The 17912-nt window shown below is 35.2% G+C and overlaps 1 pseudogene; it reads right to left on the reverse strand.

Moving 5' to 3' along the window:
* Positions 1 to 293: 293 nt before the first annotated feature.
* LOC122198639 lies at positions 294 to 932 on the reverse strand (annotated as a pseudogene).
* Positions 933 to 17912: the final 16980 nt, after the last annotated feature.

Below are 17912 nucleotides of genomic sequence, written 5' to 3' on the forward strand. Positions count from 1 at the left end.
TGTAATTCCAAGAAGCCAGAAAATCCAAAGCATAAGAAATACTAGTAAACTAATTCCTAGATACATCATAATAAATCTCCAGAATACAATAGCTAGTGGAATGAAAACAGGTGGGGTTGGGAAGATTGATTACTTTTTGTAAGAAGAATTTAGTTGAATATTACCCCATTATCTCATAGTTTTAACTTACTTTTCATGGTCTTCCTTTTTTTACTTTTCTTTTTCCTTCCTTCTTTGTTCCCTCCTTCTTCCTCCCTCCCTCCCTTCCTTCTTTCCTTCCTTTTATTCTTGGATCAGTCAAGAGAAGTAAAACTCTTATTTTCACTGTCCAAACACCAAGCAATATACTGGGAAAACCAGCGGAAGTCCTCACCATAGCCTTGCCTCTGGAGCACATTGTGCATGAATACTTTCATGAAGTGGACATTCAGCTCCTTCAGGGTCACATTCCCATTTCCTATGGACTTTCCATAAAGCCCAACTATCTCATGGAGTTTTTCCTCATTGATTTCATCTGCTCTGCCAATTTTGTTACCCAAGATAAGGATCGGCATATTGGATATCGTTTCATCAGTTATTAAAGCCTTTAGCTCAGTTTTGGTTTCCATGAGGCAAGGACGATATGCAAAATCCAACAGAAAGGCAATCCCATTAACCGCTGGCACATCATTTTTCCAATCCTGGTGTTCTTGCTCGTGCCCACCAGGATCAAAAGTTGTAAAAGTCATTCCAGCCATTGTCAGCTATTCTGATGTTGGATCTAATGTTGAAACCTGTGGGCCGAATCAGTCATCACTGAGCATGCGGAGAAGAGTGGTTTTGCCTGTATTGTCCAAATCCAACAATACAAGTTTTCCAGTTTCCTTGTAGAGTCCTAGGAACTGGAGCGCACTGCTGAAGCCATTGTAGATCCACTCAAAGTTCAAAGACATCATTAATACTTAACTATGACCAAGGGGTTCCTCTGGTGGCAGTGGGGGCGGGGTTTCAACCCTCCTGCACAACACACAACCCAGCAGCACCAGGACCACCAGCTGCTTCTCTTTTCTTATTTCTAACCATGTCCTTTCTCTTGACAGCTATGAGAACAAATAATCTAAGATCACATTCACTCAGTTTGAAACGTCTTTTCCTCTGTTTGGTGTCACTCAATTCACGTTTTAACCTTAATTTTGATTCATTAACTGCACCTTCTCAGAGATCTTGCTTATACACTAACTGAAACATGGCTGTCCTCTATGATACAGTTTTCTACAGAATTGATTTTTAACACAAGGAGACATAATTTTTTAAGTGTTGACTAACTTTGAGTTCCCTTCATCTGTTTTAGGAATAAGAGTGAATAAACTACTTGAATGTTTGCTTAAAACATTCATCATTTTATATATAAAAATATAAATGAGAATTACTAACGTAGCCTTATGAAATTAATTTTAATGCAACATACATTTTCTACAAAAATCTGTCATAGGACTAAGGTTCTGCATGTGTTCAAATTTGGAAAGACTTAGGATTACTCCATCAGATGATGTCTCCCTCTGTGAATCCTATGTAGGATTTTCCTCTTTCTTTGCTAAAGATCTGTTTACCCAGGTCTCTTTTTGCTGCTTAAAAATAACTGATAAAAAGGCAGAGATATGCACATTTGCTGCTGTTGACACTTTGGTGTGTATCTCATTCTAATTTCCTGCCACCAACTCCCAAACTGATCTATATCTTGGCAATTTTCTGACACAATCTGCTCTAATTACCGTCTACAGTTTTAAAGATAAAGTCATTATTTTTACATCCAAATAACAGCAACAAATGACCTTTACACTTTTACTAAAACAATGTCTGATGATTACTGATAAGTTTCAGTCAACACTACAGCAAACAACCCTGATTCATGCTATAAAAATAGTAAAATTCATCCAAAGATTTGAACATGTTCCTTTTGCCCCTTTTCCCTCCCCATTCCAGAGACACTTCAGCTTCATTGCTTGACTGGCTGCTCTGTTCATACCATCAATTAAGGCGAAGCACAGGGACATGCACATTATTGTTTACTGTACCACCTGAAACAGGAATACAGTAGCCCAGAATGTTAGGAAACATATTTCAGGACTTCTTTCAGCCATCTCACTCCACCCAAACAATAATCCTTTCCTCCTGTTTCTGAGGGCCAGGGAGCAGTTGCCCTTTTAGATCTGGAGGGGACTTGAGTAGCATAAGATATATTAGATTTCAGTTTGGTTTATTGGCTTCTTTTTTCCTCTTGTCAGTATTCCACTTATGCTGTTTCCTACTGTGCACCCTTTTTTCCCTCCTCACCAAAGGGCTGACCCCAGAAGACAGAAAAGAGAAGACTTTGTTGTAGCTAATTAGAGAGGGAAGATTTCTGGGAAATTGGATAGCAGCATCACAGTAACTCTTAAAGATCTTTATATTTAACAAATATTTACAAAACACTTTAGAATGTGCAGGGCTCTGCACTAAGTTCAATTTTTTTTTGTTCTTGAGAATATTTCCAACAGCTTGAGGTACTTACATTAAATATGAATCTTATTCAAAAATCCTAGAAAGCTACATTTTGGGCCAGTAAAAGGCTGATATTTGATATTTAATACAGGAAATGATTTCTTCTTCATTTTCTTACTTATATAAGATATATATATGTATATTTAATATATCATATATATTTACATATCTTATTTATCTGTATTATAATATATGTTATCTTATGTATATTATCATATATATACATATATATATTTATAGCACACACACACACATATACACTATGAAACAACTTACAGCACACACACATACAACACATTCCTGTATATGCTCACTATACTCAATTCTCAATGTCTTTACTTGCAGTTCTAATTTACAAAGCTAACTTAACTCAAATCATCAATTCAAAAATGTTTTAGTGTTCAGGAATGGCATGTAAATTTCAGGGGTTTTTCTCTTTTTATATAAAAGAGAACAAAATTCAATTATGTTTTAGGGAGTTGTTTGTTTTCTCATTGGTTTCAATAATCTAAAGGAAATAAGTAGTTTGGAATTGAAAAAAATGGGAAGTAAATTTTATTTATTAGGAAATTTGTAAATTTTATCAGCTTCTAAAATCAAACTACCATGTATATTATTAGATTTTAACTCTATAATAACCTAGTTTTTACAGAATAAACTCTGTAAGATAACACAGTAAGTTGAGACTCTAGTGTGGTCTTTCTGATACTATACACACACATACACGCACACACACAAAACCAATGCACCTACAAAGTACGAAGGTATTATAACTAAATTACATAAATTGAAGTGTTATAACCTGGTTTTGATATGTGATTATAAGCCAGTGTTACATAATCACTATTCTATTCTCTTTTATGTAATTTTATGGATTTATGTAATGATTTGGGGAGAGGGGTTATTATGGGCTGAATTGCATCCCCCCAAAATGTATATGCTGTAATCTTAATCCCTAGTACCTTATAAGATGACTGTATTTGGAGATAGGGTATTCAGTTAAGTTACAATTCTGGCACTTCAACAAGCTGACAAAGTGAGAATTTTCTTGGCAGCAATTGATTTCTATTTCCCAAGATGTTCACTGAGGATGTGCTTATTTTAAAGCAATATTAAAGGTCTTGTGCTTTCATATATTATGTTTGAATGTTAACTTTGTTAATATCTTGTTATGTGTAGATATAAAATAAATAAATCATATTTATCATGTATGGGAATTCACTGATTAGCTAGGTTCACTGGCAGAGTTTTAAATAGTTCTTATCTATTTTCCAGAAGACACTTAATTTTTAAACTATTTTTAAAGTTTTTGTTCAAACAATCTAACCATATTTAACTTACTGTAAATACATCAATGCTTTATGTCACAGTTATAAAATTTTTTATTTGGTTGCATGTATGTAATACCTATACTTTTGGGGTGCCTGGGTAGCTCAGTCGGTTAAGAGTCAGACTTTGGCTCAGGTCATGATCTTATGGTTCCTGGGTTTGAGCCCTGTGCTGGGCTCTGTGCTGACAGCTCAGAGCCTGGAGCTTGCTTTGGATTCTGTGTCTCCCTCTCTCTTCGTCCCTCCCCTGATCATGCTCTGTCTGTCTGTCTCTCTCTCAAAAATAAATGAACATTAAAAAATCAAAAACAACAACAACAACAACAACAACAACAACAACAACACCTATACTTTCAAGTTTGCTGAGGGAAAAATGAGGTTGCTAAGCTCAAATACCTATAAATAAGGTGGTAATGTATTCATCGAAAGCAGACCAATCAGTAGACGTAAAGAGCATTGGGGATTGTGGAAAAATGGAATTTGATCAACATACATGGAGGCATTTAGAGACACGTTTTTTGGACATAGTTGGTCAAAATAAAAGATGTCTGAAGTCTAAATAAGGCTCAATGGTAATATATTTAGTGTCTTCACATATTAAGTATTCACTATCCCCTATATTTTAAATATACAGAGAAATAAAATTTAAACTTGAAAGTCACTATTTCTGATTTTATTTCAATATGTTCCTGACATATCTTATTTTCAATATAATTAATATAAGTTATTCACCTGGCAATACCTATATATCAGTAAATTATAAAATTAAATTAGGAATATATGTTACTCTATGGATGGTAAGATACAAAACATAAGGGAAGGGAATATTTACATGGTGAATCAAAATAGTAGAAATAGATAAGCTTTATAAGATTTTTAGTTCAGATAACACCAACTCTTCATATTATGTATGTATTTCCTTTAATCCATAAACTAGACGTAGAATGTAAACCATTATTTTATTGTCTACATATAATTTGTCTTAACTCATTATTCCTCATTTTATGTGATACAACCTAGCAGTAGCAAACATTTAACCTTCAAAATCGATAGTATTTTGCTGTATAAAAGTAGTAATAGGTATTCTCCTCTGGCTCATTAATCTGATGATACATTTTTAATTTCATTCATTCCATTAATATAATGGAGGAATGAAGTTGGTTCTCTGCCTGCAAACAAAATGACATTTAACATTATGAAAAAATGTAAATAATATGATTCTGAAATATAACTGGGAAGGTCTCCAAAAGCATGACCTTTCTAGATTTTACATATAAACAAATACCATGAGATTTTATTCTAAAGTAATCTTATATAAGAAAAACTCTGTACATATAATAATGATAAAATTAATAAATCCCACATTTTTTAAACTAAATGGCTGAATAACAGTTTAACTGGACTATTCTTTTTTTTCCCCCTAATCTCACCTTAAAGGTCAGAGCTAACTCAGCTTAATGGTTCAATCTTTTAGGGACGTATACAATGACAAAGTAATAATGGTAGGGACACAAAATTGCAGGAATCATATTTACAAAAATGATGTAGTGAACAGGATAATTTATTTGCCAAAATTTATACCATTCTCAAATTTGTATATATGGAAAATAATAAAATAATTCTTAGAGGACAAACTATTGCTATTTAAAATAAAAAGAATTTTGGGTTCGTGGTGTCTCAGTTGGTTAAGTGTCCGACTTTGGCTCAGGTCATGATATCATGGTTTGTAAGTTTGAGCCCTGTATCGGGCTCTCTGCTGTCAGTGCAGAGCCTGCTTCAGATCCTTGGTACCCCTGTCTCTCTTCCCTTCTCCCGCTCACGCTGTCTTTCTCTCAAAAATAAATAAAATAAAATAAAATAAAATAAAATAAAATAAAATAAAATAAAATAAAATAAGAATTTCCAGATGCTAGCTACAAAAACGTGGTGAAATGTTTTGATTAAATTTAGCTTGTAGTAGCAATTAATTATGTTACTTCTTTTTAAAAAATTAATGTTTTTCATTTTTTTAATGTTTATTTTTGAGAAAGACACACACAGAGTGCAAGCGGGGGAGGGGTAGAGAGAGAGGGAGACACAGAATCTGAAACAGGCTCCAGGCTCTGAGCTGTCAGCACAGAGCCCATTGTGGGGCTTGAACTCACAAACTGTGACATTGTGAACTGAAGCTGAAGTTGGACACTTAACCCACTGAGCCACCCAGGTGCCCCAATGATTTTTTCATTTTTGAGAACCAGAGAGAGAGACAGAGAACAAGTGCGTGAGGGACAGAGAGAGAGGGAGAAACAGAATCCGAAGCAGGCTCCAGGCTCTGAGCTGTCAAGCACAGAGCCGGACGCACGGCTCAAACTCACAAACTCTGAGATTGTGACTGGAGCCAAAGCTGGACACTTATCCCACTGAGCCATCCAGGTGCCCCTACTTTTTCTTTTTATGTGAATATTTTACTGGGTTCAGTTGTTGACCTAAATACCAAAAAAAGTATAAAATGGAGGCATTCTATAGTAAGCAAAATGCACCACATGTAATGTATATGACAAAAATCTATACACTTAGATGACTCTTTCTTTTAGTGTCAGTTGAACACATTATTCTATTTTTCCCATAATCATTTATTCTTCATTTGTCATCGCAAATTGACGTTTCCAACAAAAATCTAATTATAGGATTAATGGGATGCACAATAAAATAATATCAAAAATGGCTTTACACTTCACAGGAATTTAAACATTGTTGTATTTAATGCACACTTCAAATCTGTAATGTCCTTAACTATGCCTTTCTTTTGCTTGGGATGAGGATGAAGCTTTCTGGCATTGGGATGCCTACATAATGCTAGATAGTTGGTGCAGATGCAACTCATCTTGATGAGTCATTTTGACTTCCTTGTAGACTCTCCTTATTCTTTAAAATTTCTTTCAATGGTGGTACACCCACAAATCTTTCCTGTTGTCCCCCCCTTTTTTACCCACAATCCTACATTAGTCCTGGGACATTCCCATCTATTTTAAATGACTTTAGTTACCATTTTAATGTGGAGATAGTTCCAACTTATATTTTAACCTAGATCCTCTCCTTAATATCTCTACATAGCAGTGATTATTATCGTATTACTGATACAGAAAAAGAAATATATATAAATACACATATATAGATAGATAGATATAGATATCTACATATATAGATAGATAGATATATATATATATAGATAGATACAGTTGTGTATGTTTATTAGTTTTATAAACATATATAGATAGATATATAGATATCTATATCTATATATATATAGATAGATACAGTTGTGTATGTTTATTAGTTTTATAATTTAGATGTGTGTGTATCTATATACCTATGTGTGCCCATGAAGTACATACAAATACATATTTGCTCTCTGGCCTATGATCACTATTTCCTGAAATGACATGCTGAGAATGTCAAATCTATTATTTGTAACAATTAGTAGTCACATCACAGAAACAATAAAAAGATCAAAATCTTTGATAACTATCTGAGGGTGCAAGTTTTTATTTTTTTAATTAATCTTTTTCACTTGATTGCATTTAACTTCCACATCTTCCATTATTAGACATCATGAGACAGTTCACAGTAACTCTTATTTACAAACTATATAAAATCATAATAGAAGAAAATGAGTCATGGAAATAAGTACACATTATTCAGGATGGTAATAACTATCAAAAATCATGCAAAATGCAGCATGAGTTTTCAATCTTCTGATTCTATACAAAGACACCTTTTTTTTTTTGATGAAGTCATCTGTGAACAGCAATTTGCTGAAACAAGGCATAAAAATGTCGTGAGAATTCACATACCTACCAAAATTCCTCATAGTACTTAGAATTAGGCTATGGGATAGTATCCCAAAGGATGCAGAGAAGAAGCCTCATTGCTTTAGTCATTTAAAACTAGGTTGGACAAATCATGGGGGAATATAACTGAGGAAATAATGCTCTACATTTCTTGAGGATGGGCACACTGATTTAATGGCTTTTTTTTTTCATTTTGAAATTCTATAATAATAACAACGTTTCAACTCATTTTCATATTCAGTTTCTGTAGCTCTAGGGTTCACTATGTAAATTATATTTGTGGACAATTTTAAGGAAAGGGAATGTTTTGAAGCTTTGTTGATAATTCTAAGAATGCTGCCTATGTGTAGTACCCGTTTATTTCATGGATTACTGATAATACCTATATTCTCAAAGTTTTCATCATGTTAGCACAACATCACAAATTTGTGACATAAACTTGTGAAAGAAAGAGTCCATTCTGATATCAAAATGTCACATTTAGAGTTTTTTTTTTTTAAATCTCACCTTTTGCAATGGAGAACGATAGAATGCTGTGTAAAAGTATGCTTATGCTGAGTGAACCAGAATAATTAAGAAGTGCCTGAATTTATTAACTTTTTAATTGATTGATAGCTAGAGGAAGAAGCAGTCACAATCTAAAATATACCAAAATTGGGGCGCCTGGGTGGCTCAGTTGGTTAAGCGTCCAGCTTTAGCTCAGGTCATGATCTCAGTTTGTGGGCTGGAGCCCCTTGTTGGACTCTGTGCTGACAGCTCAGGGTGTGGAGCCTGTTTCAGATTCTGTGTCTCCCTCTCTCTCTGCCCCTCCCCCACTCATGCTCTGTCTCTTTCTCAAAAATAAATAGACATTAAAAATTTTTTTTAAGTATACCAAAATCTATAACTAGGGTGAATCATGTTAGTATCCATATTATTATTATTATTATTATTATTATTATTATTAAGAACCAGGTGAGGGGATTTACTTAACTACTTAACTGGAAACAAGAACAGAAGAGGGTATGTTCTTCACAAAAAACAAATATATACTTAATCCAAATACCCATAGAATCATGGTGTTAATATATTTTTAAAAATATTTTAATGCTAATTTATTTTTGAAAAAGAGAGAGAGAGAGAGAGACAGAACGCGAGAGGCCGAGGGGCAGAAAGAGAGGGAGACACAGAACATGAAGCAGGCTCCAGGCTCTGATCTGTCAGCACAGAGCCCGACAAGGGGCTCGAACTCACAAACAGTGAGATCATGACCTGAGCCAAATTTTGACGCTTAACAGACTGAGCCACCCAGGCGCCCCCATGGTGTCAATATTTTTGATGAAATTTTTCTAGTCTTTTTTCTCTAAGTGAAATATCATATAAATATACATGTTACATAAGTGTTTAATACTTTTAAGATATAAATAAAAAGATATAATAAGAGAAATAAATTTTCATTATTTTTTCAGTTAAAAATAGTATTTTCACACATTAGGAAAGCTACCAAGGCAATGAATTATAATGGAAATAATGACGTTTTAACATCAGCTAGACCTGGCCTGAAACACTTCCTTTGATTCTAATTAGCTAAGAGAATGCAGTTGCTGGCAGAGTTCTGGATTCTGGAAATACCATATGAGTTTTTTATGAAGAGACACAGCACATTTTCTGCTACATAGTTTTCTCTGCCTTTCTCATTCTCCTTCTCAGGCAAAGTGTGACAAGCTATCTTTTATTCCTTAGAGTGATGAAGGAGTGTGGAGCAAGCTTTGGGCAAAATGCAAGCGAGACCCTTCCCCCTCCCTCTGCCAGACCAGGTGGGATATGTGTGATATGCCTCAGGTACTCCTGGATGCCCAAGGACAAAGGGAAGGAAAAATAATTGTTAACTGATAGAGACCACAGTCATGCAGGAAATAGTCTCCATCAGTTTACAAAAGTCTTGGTAAATTACAAGAAAAAGGCAATCTTATCAATAGCTTAATCTCCAGAAGCCAATGGACTCCGTTTCCTGGAGCCCCAACTTCACTCCTCCATAATGATATAGGGAACAAAGGCATGAAGGAAATGACAGGTAAAATTAAATTTCCTTATAACCTGCAGCCCACTGACAACACTTGAAGAAAATACCAAGTATAACATTTCTCCAGGAACCCCTTACCGTCCTAATGCCTTAGTAGAGGAAAAACCTTAGCTTGACAATAGCAAGGCCTCAGGTATCTTAGGAATCCTCTTTAGCACATCAAAGTCCCTCTAGAGGCCTCCCTTTTGACTTTATCTCCCCCAATTTTATAGTATATAAGGAGCCACTCTTCACAAGCCCAGTGCAGCTCTTCCTGCCCAAGAGTCCTGTCCCCTTGCTTTAATAAAATCACCTTTTTGCACCAAAGATGTCTTCAAGAATTCTTTCTCTCCCTTTCTCTTCTTTCCTTCCTTCCTTCTTTCCTTCCTTCCTTCCTTCCTTCCTTCCTTCCTTCCTTTCTCTCTCTCTCTCTCTCTCTCTCTTTTCTTTATTGGCCATCAGTTTCAAACCACCCCACTATCACCCCAAAACCTCAGCACTGAGGAAGGCTCTACTCATTTTGACTTTTTCCCAGATTTATTAAGTGCACATATGTTATCGTTCCTTCTCTTGTCTTATCTATTTTCTTTATGGCACATAAAATTGTATCCTACTAAAATTTAGGTCCCTTTGAATTATCATGGAATTAACTTTACCTTATCATAGTGTTAAGTATTTTTTTCCCAAATGAAATCAATTTTTACAACTTGCCACATTCTAAAGTTTATGTAATATGATATTCTAATTCTTGTTTTAGAAAACATTTAATACTTTTAGCACCTGTGCTTGACTTTTAATAATCACATTTGATTTTCAATCCTTATGTTAAATTCTCTTAAAAGCTGCTGAACCAATCTTGAGAAAGGAAACATTTAAATTTGTACCTGCATGTGAAGAATAATCTTTATATTTTAGGAATACTTTAATTATCACTTGGAATTTGGAGACTCAACACTATATACTAATTTAGTCAACAACACATGCGCTACATTATCAGTTTCGGATTGAAGATGCAGTAGAGCACGCTTGGACTGACACTCTGAATAACACAGGATTGATTATGAGAAATTTCAGGCCACAGAGTAAAATTTCTGTAGTATTTCCAGATAATTTTGCCTGGCAAAATGGGAACACGTCCATTTTGTTAACTTCATAGTATATGGTTCTAAAAGATTCTTCAGACCGGCAGAGGAAATCTTTTTATTTGATACATAACTATAAAAGTGCTAGAGGTATTCCATTCTTATCATATTCCCCAATTCTGACTAATGGATGTGCAGATTAGGATTCTTTGTGTCTCAAGAATCCATACTGGAGGATGCACAATCCAGGCATTACTTTGATAGAGTGTAATGCCTGAAGTTCCAAAACCTCCCACAAAAGACCACCAGAGTCGTAAGTCAAAGCCAAGAGGCAAGGGTCGTTTATTGCAGGTTCGAACCTGGTCCTCTGCGCACTCGTCGCCGGTGACGCAAGAGGCCACGATCAGGGTTGGTACAGCGTTTTTATAGACAGAGACAAATAGCACAAGGGAGGTTTCAAATTATGAGGGGCCTGATTAGTTGATTTTAAAGTAAGGACATTTGTTGTTCTCTGATTGGGCGTCCTTTGTCTGTCCTTTGGCGGGAAGGCTTTGTCCATTACTTGTGGCTGGAGGAAAAAGGGGGAAGGGGAGGGGGAAGGGGGAAGGGGAGGAATGTGTTGAGCAAGCAGGTTTACAGAAGCGAGAAATGCTGGTTAGTTTATGTACAATCACTCATTCCATTACATATCAGACTACATTTAGGAAGTTTTACAACCCATTCTACTACACAGTGGGTTACATTCAGGAAAGGCCTCACAATGCTCGTAGCAAACAGCAAGCAAAACAGAATTCTCAGCAATTGTATTTTTTATCTAAGATCCATAATAAGCAGAAAAGAGAACCTAGCTTTAAACTAAGGCAGGGCTGTCATTTGGATTGTTCCTTTCAAGAGGATGGCCCTTCTGCCCGCAATCAAACCTGAAAACCTGTAAACTTTCAATCATACACAGACATGCTACTACCAATGTCTCCTGATTTCTTTCACCTGTCTGTGCCTAATGCATTCCCTTCACGTTGGGTGGTCTTCTAATACTGTGATCAAACTTCGCCACTAGACAGGCCAAGGGCAAACAGGCCAAGGGCAGCTCTAAGATGGGCCACTTTGGCATGAACATCATTTTGAGTTAAAAGCAATAAAAAGCCAACAGATTCAGGAAACATTCTTTACCAACTGCCTCAACTACCTGATGTACCAGGAAGAGAGCTATTTAACAGAGATTCCTGTTTACCTAAGAAACTCATCAACATAATAGGGCAACCTTTGTTTTCCAAACACCTCCTCTCACCTTTCTGCTAAGGGTCTTTCTGCTTTCTATCCTCAGACTTCTAACCCTCTCCTTAGCTCATATAAGCATCCCATTACCTCACTGTCTTTGGGAATTTTATGTCTATGTGGATGCCCCATATGTATGCTATTAAATTTTATTTTCTCCTGTTAATCTGTCTCATGCCAATTTGATTCTTAGTGCAGCTAGAGGGATCTTGAAGGAAAGAGAAAATTCTTTCTCCCAGAAACTGCCTTGGAGTCTTAAATCTCTGCCTCTAAAGATGTGAATTTATATGTTCGAAAAAGTACCTGAGGTGTTGAGGAAGAGCATTAGGTCTGACCCAGCCTGAAGCAGGGAATTACTGTATAGAAAGTTAACCAAATACATGCAAGAAGAGGAGACAGAATTCCTCTCTAGTAGAATACAAAAACTTCTGTATTATGTCATGTCACTCCTTCCAATCTATTGGACAAGTTCTGCAAATATCTACATTTAAACAAAACGTTCATTACCAGTTAATTCTGTTCAGTCCGCATTCATGTCAGTCTTATTTAGAGCAACACTATGATATTCGAACATTTGCAAACTGTATCTTAAATGTAAAAACTTGGATTAATTAGAACTCAAACCTTTGACCACTCCATATCAGATTAAAATTTCTAAAGGTGACTGTATAGATTACTTCTTTTACACACACACACACACACACACACACATTAGAAATGCATCTATAGACTAGAATGAGAGAACAGTAATTTTTTCCCATAAAATAGTTTTTATTATTGCCTGTAAATCCAGGAAGCAGAAAGAGTATGGAAGTAAACTGCATGAAAAATCAGAGAAGATAACAATTAAAAGATTGTAAATTGTTAACACAGTTGACTGTCAAATATATCTACTCTATATTGATTGATATTGCAAGCTGCAAAACAAAAGTAGTATTAATCAAGTGATGCTCTTTTTCTGATTTTTGTCAAAGTGAAATACAAGATACCCATTATATATCGATATAATATTTAAAGTCACTTCATTATAATTTAAATTAGGAGATTTCCAAATACATAAGTTTCAGAAGCAAGATAATTTGGTAAGAGGCACATTCGGTATTGATGAAGTTTTAGGGTGATGGGGAGTTCATGGGGTGGTCCACAGCCAACAGCTAAGAAAGAATTCCTGAAGATGTCTTTGGTGCAAAAAGGTGATTTTATTAAAGCATGGGGACAGGACCCATGGGCAGAAAGAGCTGCACTCGGGTCATGATGGGCAACTCATTATATACCCTCAGGTAGGGATGGGGTCAGGGATAGGGTAAGTCTCTAAGGTATTTTGGAAGAAGCAAGGTTTCCAGGACCTTGAGGGTCTAGCTGTGCTAGGGAAACGCCACATATTACCGTTTAATAAAACTGTCATGACACGCTTCAGATGTATATCGGGGGACAATAAACTTGAAGTATAATTGCCAGCATATATCTTGGGGCAGTTGAGATAAAGGAAGTATACTTACAGGATCCTCAAGTTTGGGATAATGTTAAGCTACAGTTCTCTTTTACCCCTAACACAAGGCAGCTGAGGTCCTGGAGGGAGGTCACTCTGCCTGTTTCAAGGACTTGTCAATGGGCCGAAGGCAGTAAGGGAATTAATTTTTCATTTGCCTTAGTTTCCCACATTACCATGTCAAGCACTTAAACCCCTTCCCTTTGTTCTTTGGTAGCCAGGAGTATCTGAGGAATATCACACATAGTTCACCTGAGTGGGGGTGGGGGTGGGTAGGTAGGGGTGGGGAGCTGCCACCCTGTATTTTGCCCTCAGCTTGCTCCATGCTCCCTCATCAGTAGACAGATCAAGAAACAACTATGTAATTCCCCAAGCACTATGTTCCAGCCCAACCTATAGCCTTCAATACCTTTTGAATTCTAAGTAGATCCCAGATGTTTTCCAAACATATACAGGTATTTGAAAACATCACTTGAAATCATTACTAAGTGTAGTCTAATCAAAATGAACTTTTTCTTTTTTTTTTAACGTTTTTTTTTTTTTTTTTATTTATTTTTGAGACAGAGAGAGACAGAGCATGAATGGGGGAGGGGCAGAGAGAGAAGGAAACACAGAATGGGAAGCAGGCTCCAGGCTCTGAGCCATCAGCCCAGAGCCCAAGGCGGGGCTCGAACTCACAGACCGTAAAATCGTGACCTGAGCTGAAGTCGGATGCTTAACCGACTGAGCCACCCAGGCGCCCCAAAATGAACTTTTTCAATTCCATTCAATTTATTTTTCTACACACAGGTAGACCCATGCCCATTTGTTTGTTGAAGAAAAGTACAGGGAAATATGACATTATCTTTCACCTTTCTCGTTCCACACCGCCCCCGTGTGCTAGATACTGCTTCTAACTCTTCTAGAGTTGAATTTTCAAAGGATGATAAAAGGAAACAAAGTTTCTTTTCACTGGCATTGTTAGAATTTGGCAATGATGTCTTCTGTGTGAATGATACCCACATTTCTGTACTCTCTCATTGTTAGCATGAACTATGTCAATGGTCAATAGTGGTGACCACTTATGGTTTACGTTAGCTAAGACCATTGTAACATTTCACCCAATTTGACTAATCCTACCCACTCACCACCCTCACGACCTGATAGTATTAGAAGATGAGACTTTGGGGATGTAATTAAGATAAGGTTGAGAGTGCAGCTCTCATATATAGGATCAGTTTTCATATGAGTCAAGAGAGCTGGCTTCCTCTCTCTGCTCTCTGCTATATGTAGATGGATACAAAAGAAATCAACAGTCTACAACTAAGAAGACAGCTTTCGACAGAACCTGGTTGTGCTTACAGCTGGTTCTTGCACTTCCTGCTTCCAGAACTATGGGAAATAAATTTCCGTTGCTTCTAAGCCCTCCACTTTAGGGTATTTTGTTATGGGAACCTGAACTAAGACATCCATCATTCCCCTCAAAGGCACTGGCTTACTCTTACCCTTTACTTGCATTTTTTACATACAGGATGGGGATGAATAATGGAATAAAAGCAGAAGAAACCCTGAAAGTTTTGTTCACCTCTCAGCAAGTCGCATATAGATTACTTTAGCCTATTTGTAGACATATGTGAGTTACAATCAGATAGCGTTCCTTTGTTTTTATACTTCAATTCACTTAAATATTGATCATAGTACACCAGAAACAAATGGTCTTAAAAAGGCCTGAGAGAAAGAATCTCTTTTAAGAAACAACAATTAGATTGAGGGTAGACTTTTTCAAAATAATAGAACACAGAACACAGGAAAAGAACATCTTCAAAGAACTGAGAGGAAATAACTCTCAACCTAGAAATGTGTACCATCAAAACAATTTTTCAAGAAAAATGGTACAAAAACCCCCACATTTATAGGCCAGCAAAAACTGAGAATATTCACCATCAAAAAATCTGTACTAAAGACACTTGTAAAGGATATTTTTTTAATCTTAATTTTAATTTCAATTAGTTTATATAAGGTGTTACATTATTTTCAGATATACAATATAGTAATTCAACACTTACATACACCACCCGGTGCTCATCACAGATATTATTTCTGTAATACTGTGTATGCTGAGCCAAGTAGATGTGATTATTTAAATTTTTTAACTTTCTTACAGTAAAGTTTTAAACCTTTTCATAAAGAATTTGTATAATTTTATTAAATTTATTCTTGGATGCTATATTTTTATTGATGCTATATTTTTATTGATACCTCTAAGAATATTTATTATTTCTGATTTGCTAATTATATCTTATATGAAAACGTTAATTGCAGCTAATTATCTCTCCTTTTGTCAGAATGCAATTGGAAACCATTATCATTATTATTTTTATTTTAAAATTTATTTGAATTTTGACCTGGGGCCAAGAAACAACATATTTCATGAGCTTTAAAAATAAAATTGTATATCTTATTATTAAAGGTAGATTTGATTTAGATTTACTTGATCGATTTCAGTCACTTGATTTGCCACGGTTTCAAAAAAAAATGGGGCAGTGTGACTAAGAAATAATTTCTTTAAATATCTCCATATAGTTTCTGAAATATATATTTACATTTCCATTTTTAAGTGTATAAATTATGTGAGATAAGAACTCTTTAACTCTGGATCATCCTCTTAGTTTAAATATTTCTGAAACACTTTCTCTCAGAGGCATTTCTGGCATAAATATATATGGATGAGTTATTTAGCTAATCTCAAAGTCATCTCTTTTCTTTGAAAGTTTAAATTTATCCCATTTATAGTGGTTAGAACATCAAATAAATTTAGCTTGTAACTTTTAGCATATTTTATGTGCATTTCTATTTTAATGCTATGGGGTTTTCTACTTCATGGTATATACATTACTTTTTCTTTGTGTGTAATGTTTGTACTTAATATGTAGTAAACCTCAAAGTTTGTACAACATATCCGTATTTGTGTAACATGCATCCATGTATATTTTTGGTTCCCAAATTGGAATTGGAACTATTGGCTTTGTTACAAATGACATAAAAATTGATGCGCTTGTACTTTTCTTTTTACATCTTGATTTAATTTTGTTTTTAATTTTCCTGATCATTAATTTAGGATGATAATTAACCAACATTTATAGGCAATCAAAACAAATTTTTAAAAACATGTTTTTTAAACTTATTTTTCTATGTTCAGTTCTTCAATGTACAGTAAATTCTTGTAAGGAAAGTAAGAGGAGCACCACTACACTTCATAGCCCCTTTTGAGCTCTCCAGCATCGCCCCACCCTTCTTTCTTACTTTTGCTGTCACTCCTTTTTGTTCTACCTATTCTTTGTCATTGTTTATGACATTTTCCTAGGATAATGTTTCTCTCAGTTACTTAACCTTCGCTCTCTCTGTTAAAGTGCCCGGTGCCTGGCAGCAGGTGGCTTATCCTAGATTATTCATGGAGATATACTAGTTAGCTAGATTTTATTACCATGCAGATCTCTTTGTTTTTAAAGAAACATTTATTGGTGCTCCATTACCTAGGTTCTTGTATATGTGAGAGTGTCTTTTTTGCCTCTGTGTACTTCAATAAAAATTGTTTGCCTATAAATGTCTTCACTTACACTTTCTTACCTTGAGAATTAAATTTGTTGCATTTCTTCTGACATTGTGAGACCAACCTGATTACTGATTCTTCCCTATTAGCATCACCAACAGCACCACCAGGACATCACTCACTACACACAAATCCATGCAAACACATTCTGTGCGCACAGTCGATTGTTTCAAAAGACTCTTCACTTACTTCAGATCTTAGTAACTTCACTAGGATATTACTCAATATTGATATTTCTGTATTAAAATGTGGGAAATATGATTACCTTTTCTGTTTAGATTCCTGGTGTTTATTTATTTATAACCTTATATGTTTCTTAGTCTTCTAAGTTTTTCAAATATAACTAGTCTTAATTTGGGTCAGACTAATAATTATTAGAGCTCTCTAATTGTGTTACTGTCTTTTATTTATTTTTTACTTATATTCACCCCAACAATGAAAAGACACTCTTCTCAGTCATTTACTTATTATGACATGTGCATATATTTTACCCACATATCAAGTATGGAACTCACTAGTAAAAATGTGTTCCCTTATTTTGTGAGAATTACTTCCTTGTTTTTGCTCACCCACTATATCAGTGAATAGCCAAGTGCCATTTTAATTCGCACTCGTAAGTGACACAATTTTATTTTCTCTGTAAGGTTTAGTATTTTTGTTTGCAACTGGTTTCTGATGTTTCTCTGTGATATCATTTGGTGGATTTCATTTCCTTTCACCTATCTTTTATTTTTTTTTAATTTTTATTTTTAAACGTT

This window comes from Panthera leo, chromosome A1, assembly GCF_018350215.1.
Source record: "Panthera leo isolate Ple1 chromosome A1, P.leo_Ple1_pat1.1, whole genome shotgun sequence".
Taxonomy (NCBI): Eukaryota; Metazoa; Chordata; class Mammalia; order Carnivora; family Felidae; genus Panthera; species Panthera leo.